Source organism: Buceros rhinoceros, unplaced genomic scaffold (assembly GCF_000710305.1).
Source record: "Buceros rhinoceros silvestris isolate BGI_N320 unplaced genomic scaffold, ASM71030v1 scaffold12604, whole genome shotgun sequence".
Lineage (NCBI taxonomy): Eukaryota > Metazoa > Chordata > Aves > Bucerotiformes > Bucerotidae > Buceros > Buceros rhinoceros.
In genome coordinates this window covers 71783-80539 of record NW_010410101.1, presented here as the reverse complement: position 1 = coordinate 80539, position 8757 = coordinate 71783, and the positions used below count along the sequence as shown (strand labels likewise).

Sequence of the window (8757 nt, the reverse complement as noted above, 5' to 3'; positions counted from 1 at the left end):
GCAGGAATGGGGAAGAGAAGATAAACTGGGGGAAAATCCCTTTCCTACAGAGAGGAACACTTTGTTTTATAATGTTAGGTCTATCAAACTAATCAAAATGTTGAAATATTATTTCTCAATGGATAAGCTGGCCTTGGCTAAAATACAGTGAAACTTCCGAGCCCCGTTCATATCAGGACTGTGTCAAGTAAGACACACTGAAACAGTCTAGGGAGGACGGCAGATGCAAACGATACACTGCGATACTGGAGTCTGGCTTTATACTAATTTTTCACAAAATTTACAACACTGTAGTCCTTGGTTGTTCATTAGGGAAAAGGAAAGAACCATCAATCCCTTCTGCCTAGAATAAGCTTTCATGCGGGACTGAAATCGAGGAATGTTCTCTGGCACTGATTTTTACCTCAATCTCCCGTTGGATTCGAAGGACAGTCTCTCTACAGCATAAAGCTGGACCTTGTCGTTTTGAACTGGCTTCCAGCAGGGCGGTACAGCCCTTTCAGACCCTGACAACGCAGCAATATAGTCCTGATAGACTCGGGTGACTGCTACTTATTGTACCTTTATTTTATGTTGATTCTTGTTATTGATCAAAAAAGATTGCAAAAACATACTAAGAGGCTTCACTTTTAAGGGGTTGCTGTTGTCTGTGTTCTCAGAGAAGGGGAAAGATAAATATGACTCTTTGGACTTGCTTGAAGCCAGTAATTTAAATCTTTTTCTTGAATTCTAAGGAGTATGAGTTTTTCTCTTTTGATATTTAACGGAACAAATGACTGCAGTCAAGGAGCTGAATTCATTAGTGATACTCAAATGATATATAATATGCTCCCAGAACACACAGAAATGACTGATGCTAAGTAGACAACAAATCGTATGGCACATAGATAAAGGTATCTGATCACGCTCAGGATGACACTTTTCTCTGGAATACCTATGAACAATTTTAATGACATTGTTCCTGTTATGGGTGTGTTTAAAGAGTGGAGAAAATTACAACTCCTTTTTCTACCTCCCACATGGAATGATAAAACACAAAATGAAGGAAGAAAATTTGTGTGACCCTTTAATAATAATGAAAATTATTTATCTGATCTGTTTTAGCCTATTTTGACTTCCCTAGGGATCCATAACCAAACCCATTTTATTATCTTGAGGAGTTTTTTTGGATCAAGCACATTTTAGAAAGGAAAACCAGCACTTTGTCAAAGAGATAATAGTTGAGAAGCTGACTGAAAGGCGTCTAGATTTCAGACTCACGCAAGCACAGCGCATCTTTAAAAAATTCTTTAAAAATCCATTTAAGGGCTGGACTTTATCTCTAGAGAGCTGCCAACCCAGCATGTCTACTTTTATAGTATCTTCTCCTAGGGAAGCAGTCCTCCTCTGAGCGCTGCAGAAATGAACTGCCCACCCATTACAGCCACATCCCTCCAGACTGCAGCCTTCAGAAACAGGCAGGCGTGTGGGCTCTGGGTCTGTCATCTGAGGGAATCTCTGGCAAAACTAAAGATTTCAGCCTAGGCAAGGGAAGAAAAATACTGTATTTAGATGAGTTAGATGCTTTCACACTATCTGGAACAGTCTTAAAGATGTTAGTGCTTATCTGCGAGGATGGAGGAGCAAATGTAGCAGCTACCTTTAAAAAGAAAAATCTGCAAAATTATAGTCCAGTCATCTAAACTTCAACCTGAGGAAAAGTACTGAAGAAAATAATCCGACTATTTGTAAGCAGCCGCGAGAAAACAAGGTAACAACAGACAACATGGATTGTTAGGAACAAACTGTGTCAAACCAATCTGGTCTCCCTCTAAGACAGGGTAATTGGCCTTGCGGACAGGGAAAAAGCGGTAGGTGGTTTGACTTTACAAGTCTCTCGACACTCCCTCGTGCGACATTCTTTAAAACTTAGGGAAACAGAGTTTCGATGAAACCGCTGCAGAGTGAATGCAAAAGCAGTTGGAAAACAAAGCGGAGAGGACAGATACCCATCTGTGGAAGTGCAATTGTGCACGTGCGGCGCTTCAGAGAAGCCTGTCCTCCTTCTGCACTACTCAGTATTTTCTTACCGGCCTGGATGATGGAGAAGAGAATGTGCTCAATAAATTTACATGTTGATGACATGCTGGGAGGAACTTTTGATAGGTCGGAATACAGGATTAGGATTCAACACGATCCTGTCAGTTTGAACACACCACCATCAATTCTGGGGTGTTGTGAAAGTGAAGAAAATGCAACTCCGGTATCAGGCTGTGATGTCTGCAGTGCATGTGAAGAATCTTCTTTTCTGCCGAGCTCTGTGAAGACTTCTGTGGGGTAGGGTGGGGGGCACCATGTCCACAGCTAAAGGCCACGCTTCGGAAAAAATCTGGACCAGCTGGAGAAGAATGAGTAGAGCAGCTGACGGCCTGGGAGTTACCTGAGGCTTGGGAAGACACCTGGAATGAACTGGTCATGCTTAATCTAAAGAAGGGAAGATCAGGTGGGATATGATACCTGCCTTGAGCTAATGAAAAAAATAGAGAATTAACCTGTCTTACATTTTATAGTGGAGAGAATAAGGCACAATAACGTGGAAGATTCACATTAGATGCTGGGAAAAGCTAACATGGCAGTGAGGCACCAGCATAAATTGCTGGGAGAACCTGTGGAATTCCTGTGAGAGTGCTTAGGAGCAAGTTAGACCATACTGGAACAGCTACACCGCCTGAGAACAACAGAGTGGCCGAGAGAATCTCTTGAACCTTGACCTTCCAGCCTTAATTTTTTATGATTCTATGCTATTTCCCACCAATATTTGTCAGGGAGAAATACACAATCATGTAAGGCACAGGCGGCAAATCCAACATTTTCCAGCTGTGCTACACATACAGTCCCTGAACAGTTCCGCTGCTGAGCACGTACACCATAAATTTAAAGCTTCCAGGAAGCAAGTGAGCGAGAGGGCGTTTTGCATTCTCCAGTCGTGCACGCACGGCCAAAGCTACTACATAGCACATGCAGACTGTGCTGGTTACGCCGAGGAAACGTTTGACATTCTGTACAGGTATTGCACAATGCATTTGCAAATGTATTTCTGAAGTAACTGGCATACCCAGAAGCTTGGCAGTCTTCTTGCCAGACATCCAGAAACCTATGGGCAAATCTAAGAAATTCTCAAAATTTAGCTGGGCTGGGAGGCTGGGGTATCTCTGGGATGCACGCTGGCCTTAGGTGTAACAGCAGTATATGAGGGATATTTACAGATTGCTGGTTTCTATTTCACTGCTTGTGAGGGAGAAGGGAGCAATGGGGTTGGAGAGGCTGAAGAGTCACCTTAAGGCCTGACCAGGGACTGAGGGAGGATTCCATCTTTAACTCCCTACATAATTTCCAGCACACCCCCTGTTTTACAGACATGGCAGTTAAGCTGAAAATGTCCTGCTTAAAGAACAATGATAGTTATCTATGTCATGAAATTGCATTAAAATACTCTCTCTCTTTTCACCCACTATAATTTCCACTCCAGAAATAGCCTTAAGGAGAGGCGACAATCAGATTATGAATTAGATTCTAGATGACAGAATCAATTCAAACTTGCAATAGCTGACTTTCCCCACTTTTGGACACGTACATATGATATGAATTATGTTTATGCCTGTTGTGCATTTTCCATCCAAAGACAGAAGGAGGCACAGAAATTACAGAAGCAGTAAGTGCCATTCTGTGTAGGAGGATATAGTAGACACGCCAAGAGTGATGACCGTGTGCAACACCGATCCGTGTCTGGCAGGGATGCATGTGTACACAGCACAGCTAGAGGAAAAGGATGAATATGAGAAGCATGAAGTGCAGCATAATACTTTATAAGAATAAACTGAAAAGTGCGAAGGGCCTGATTCTTGTTTCTTTACTTCAGTTTTACATGCTGCTGTCAGCAGTGAAGGTAGCATTGACTGATAATTGCAGAGGCCAAGAAAGAATTAGGTTTGTAAGACCACATTTTGTTCTTAAATGATGTACAGAGGATACTCCTACACCTGGGATGGTTGACTGGAGTCCTCTAGTAAGGTCTTCTTATGGGATGTTGTTCCCTGCATCCAGGAAGTTACTTGGTAGTGACAGAGTAACAAGGTATTTTGCATAAGATAAGGGAAGAGAAAGAAACTAAGCAGAAATAAAGAACAAACCTTTGAGAGAATATTGCGCCACATCATAACAGAACTGCTACTGTTTTTACAGAGAGTCTGGACAAGGTCAAAATCTGGCCTTAATGGAAGGCAGAAGAAAGTAATGGGTTTAAATTGCAAGAAGGGAGGCTAGGGTCAGGCGTCAGGAAGACCTTTCTAATGCTAAGGAGAGTGACCTAGGTTGCCTAGGGATGTCAGGGAACCTCCATCACTAAAGGTTTTTAAGAACAGGTTAGACAAACATCTGTCAAGAATGATATAGGGACAGTTGATCCTGCCTAGGGGGAGGGGATGGACTGCGTGACCTCTTCAGGTCCTTTCCAGTCCTATTTTTCTATGATTCAGTGAAAAGGAAATCCAAGAGACGAGGAAACACAACAAATTAGAGAAGACAGAGGTGAAAAGACAAGTATAACAAAAAGGGCAGAGGAGATGAAACTAAGAGGAATGGTACAAAGAGCAAGAAATAAATTTTAAACAATCTCCTTTATGATACAAATAAAGACTTTCAATTTTTCTCATGTTGACTAGTTCTTCCTGGGAAATATGGACATCGGCTCTCGTAAAGACTAAAGTCCATGGAAGGTGCTGAAAAATAAACACTGAGATACAAAAAGACATTCCTAAGCACTTTGAAACGCCACAATAATGCCTTGCAGAAGTAGTAGTTTACGTGCTTCATGCTTCCATTTTTCCTGTAAACAGAGTTCTCTGCTCTGTCGACGTTTCCTAAAATGTGCCATGCATTTGTTTTTGAGAAAGAGTGGTTTTGTGCCGTGGCCACTGCAGGATTTGAGAACACCACGGCAGCGGAAGTCTGCCTTCACACCGACTCATACCACACAGCCAGGCATGGGCTTCAAAAACGTTTTCTTAGATCTTCTAGCAAATGGAGAGACTAAGTTATTACCCATATCCCCACGCTCCATGCCAAATCACTTTTACAGTCGGCTCTGCCAGAATATTTCCCAAATGCTGTACCCTGTCAACCTACTTTAGCTTACTGAAGTAAATTCAAGTGCATACCTGGATCTCAATATGAAAGCTATACGATAGTTAATAAATGCCTTCTCTCAGTATAACACAACACAACACGGTATAGTATATCTCATATAAAGGGCCTCTATACACACTGCTTAGACTGATACAATAGGTACCTTTGGAAACCAGCACAAAAAAGCTCTTTGGGTTGACACAGACCGTGCTCAAAATGAAATCTACAGCAAAGCAGAGCTGGTGTGCTGTGGACGTAACGGGGGTTAGGGCTTCGAGAGTGTCTGCTCAAGTTCCTTCAAAGCCTTTCTGTGGGATCAGAACTATGTTCAAAGTATACACTGTAATTGCAGGTCTCTCACTTGCTAAATGAGGTTGAGGACACGACTGGGCTTCTGTAGAAGATACAACTTTATATGGAAATCAGGTGCATCAGCCACCTTCCTACCCCCCATCGAGAATGATACCAATATTGCAGGGACTGAAATGCGTAGGTAAGCGCAGAGGTAACAGTAACGCTGCAGTGGACAGTGCTTTGCTCTGTCTGTGCCTCAGTTCCTCAGAGTGACAAGGGTAGTGCAGTGATATCCTCCTATTCCCAATGGCATGGTGCAGCTATATTGACTTTTTTGAGATATTTTATTCCTACAAGTACAGATGCCACAAAGAAAACTGGTTGGGAAGAGACATAAGTTACCAGTGAAGTGTTCATGCGTGGCGTGGAAAATCTGATGCAGTCCCTGTACTAGTAAACAGTCTGGTCAACTTGACTTGCAAAAATCTAGTAATTTTATCAATGGATTAAATTACACAGTGCTGATAGTAAAGGAAAAGAGAAAGAAATGCGAAAAATTGTCACCCTCAGTACTGAAAGTTGTATAAAAAGCAGAAGAAAAACAAATTTGGATTGAGACAACACAGTTTAAGGTCTGTATTCAAGCACAGAGGAAGAAGAGTGCATTTCTCATAAAACAAGACAGCATCAAAGCACTAAGAGCATGGCAGGGGGAAAATGATTGATAGCTGGTTAGATTTTAACGGGAGAGGATAGCAAGGGATTGCATGGAGTTGTGATAATGAGATGGTAGGGTGTGTGTGGCAGGTTGAGACTGCAGAAGGAAAGTGTCTGGTGTGAAATTTGGAAAAGAGAGGTATAAGACTGATCTCAGACCCATCTGAGAGTTATCGCTGTCTTTTCAGCAGTTAATCTGGAGCAGGATAGCCAAAGATGGGGAACTGACTGTGTAAGAAAATGCTGCTTAGTAGCTCGTTTTATTGTGTTAAGAGTTGGCAGAAGCCCAAAGCTTCATGCTGTAAGAAAGACACTATGAAATATGAAAAGTTCTGGCAGGCAGTGTAGGTAAAACAAGACTGAGGACAACTGCGACTACGGTCCTGATTTCATGAATCTAGTATGTAGAAGTAAAGAGCCAGACATCAGTAAGAAGGGGACCTGCTTTATGAGACGCACTGGAGAACAACAGAACGTGTAGAAGTTGCTTGTGTGTAGGAAAGAAAATAGTTATGAAAACACCCATTATTAGGAAAGCTGTTTAAGGAATCAACACACCAGAATGTTCTGGAATTAATAAGGAATTAATAAACAAGAAACTGTTTTGAACTGCAGTGGTCACTGACAGCTGGATTCTTCTTACCTCAGTTCACTCATCACAGAATTGTCTATCCCAAAATAGTTACCCCACACCCCTCTCATGTCAACAGAGACAACAGACAACCTTAAGATATCTACTAGAGATTCAACCCACCTAAAAAATTCCTCTGTTTTGACAGCTTAAGTTGCCCATCGGACATGCACAAGTCTCCTTGTCTATGTCTCTTTGTCTCTACAGGAAATCTAGTTAACTAGCTTCCACCAGATACCTAACTGCTCTATAACTAAGTTAAGCAAGGGGAATCTTCTCCTAAATTTCATAAGACTCCAGTTCACGGTTCAGGCTCTTCTATCAGTTGTGTTAATAAGTTAATCAAGGAACACCTTAAAGCAAGGTTTTCAAATCTGATAGCCAATGACAATGCTAACAAGTTGTTACAGCACGCTCATCTGTTCTGGAAAAAAATATGCATGTGGCCCTGGGACCTGGATTTTGACAAAATCCCTCTGGAGAGGCATGGAGGAAGTGCAGAAGTTAAGGTTACAAGGTACTCTTCTATTATGAGGTATAAACAGCTTTAAAAAGCAAGAAACATAAAATTAGGGAATAAATCATCCTTTTCCAAGAAAGGACACTCCACGTGGAGATCAAAGGATTTACACCAAATTTTTTCAATGGTTTTAGCAATCAGCAAGACAAGACGGTGCACAATGGTGAAGATGAATCAGCAGGAGGAACATGTGAATTTCTTGAGTGAGTACAGAATACCACGAGCGACTTACAGACCCTGTTTACCACACACCGGGGGAGCATTATGACAGATGAAATACAGAGCAAATAGGTGCAAAATGATTCACATTAAAAGGAACCATTTTAGTGACTCATGGTAACAATCAGGGAAGCAAAGATATATCACGGTGGATACATCTGCTTATTGAAAAACCTGCTCAATGAGCAGAGATAGTTAGAAAAAGCAGGATATAAGGCAGGGTTGAGATAAAGACAGAAAATAATGCTGAAAATATTATAATGTTATTATGTAAAACAGTGATGCATCCTCGCTGTGATCACGGCATTCAGTTCTGATCACAAAATCTTGAAGAGATTAGTGTGGAAATTGAAATGGTTGGGAGATGGGCAGTAAAAATTATTAAAAGGCAAAGAAAAACTTGTTTATGAACTGAGATAAAAAGGATGCAGGTGAAAGGAGGAGTGAGAACAGCTGCCTGCTTTAGAAAGCCATTACAGTTTGTAGGAGAATTCTCGCTGTGTGCATTGATGCTGCTGCTTGGATTAGCAAAATCTTGGAAAATAGTGAAAACACTGAAACTTTTAACTACTCGGAACAATCCCTACTGTGAAATAAATCAGAACCATCTACTTATTCCTGAAAACATGAGGAATAGGATTACAATGGAATTGCTTGTATCCTTTAGAAAGCAACTGATTTATAACAAGAAAAAGAAGCACTGCTTTACACTACGTGTAAGTAACCTGTGAACTCCTGCCAGGAGGAGGCATCGAGGTTTTAGCCTCTCAACTTTGAAAAAGTTGTACGAATACATAACACACGTGGTCTACCTAGGTAGCTGACTAAAAACAGTATCTGAGGCGTGTAAGTCTTCAGTCTTCCGGCAAGAACTAAGGACGAACACGCATTACTTAGCAACTGAATCCGGCTCCGCAGGGTCAATTACTGTGACTCAGCTAACAAGCAGCAGCTAACTATTATCACTTGAATCACCCCTTTCTCCTGCAGTACTTACTTTCCAAGGAAGTGACAAGCTGGAAGTTAAACTAGTTACACATCTGCAACTGGAATGCTGTATTATATTATTTATTTCCTTATTTATTTCTCCATGACATTCTCAAAACTTTCCCCAAACTTGTCTTCTACTCTTCTTTCCCCCTTCTGAGGCTTTTTCCATCAAGTTACAAGACACCAAATGCCATGTGACACCATTTACGAACATATTCCTGCT

General features: G+C 41.4%; 1 protein-coding gene across 1 annotated transcript in view; it reads right to left on the bottom strand.

Moving 5' to 3' along the window:
- Window positions 1-8757, bottom strand: part of POU6F2 (POU class 6 homeobox 2) — a gene marked incomplete at its 5' end in the record, with an annotated part of 57562 nt that overhangs the window by 13665 nt on the left and 35140 nt on the right. The window lies entirely within an intron of this gene.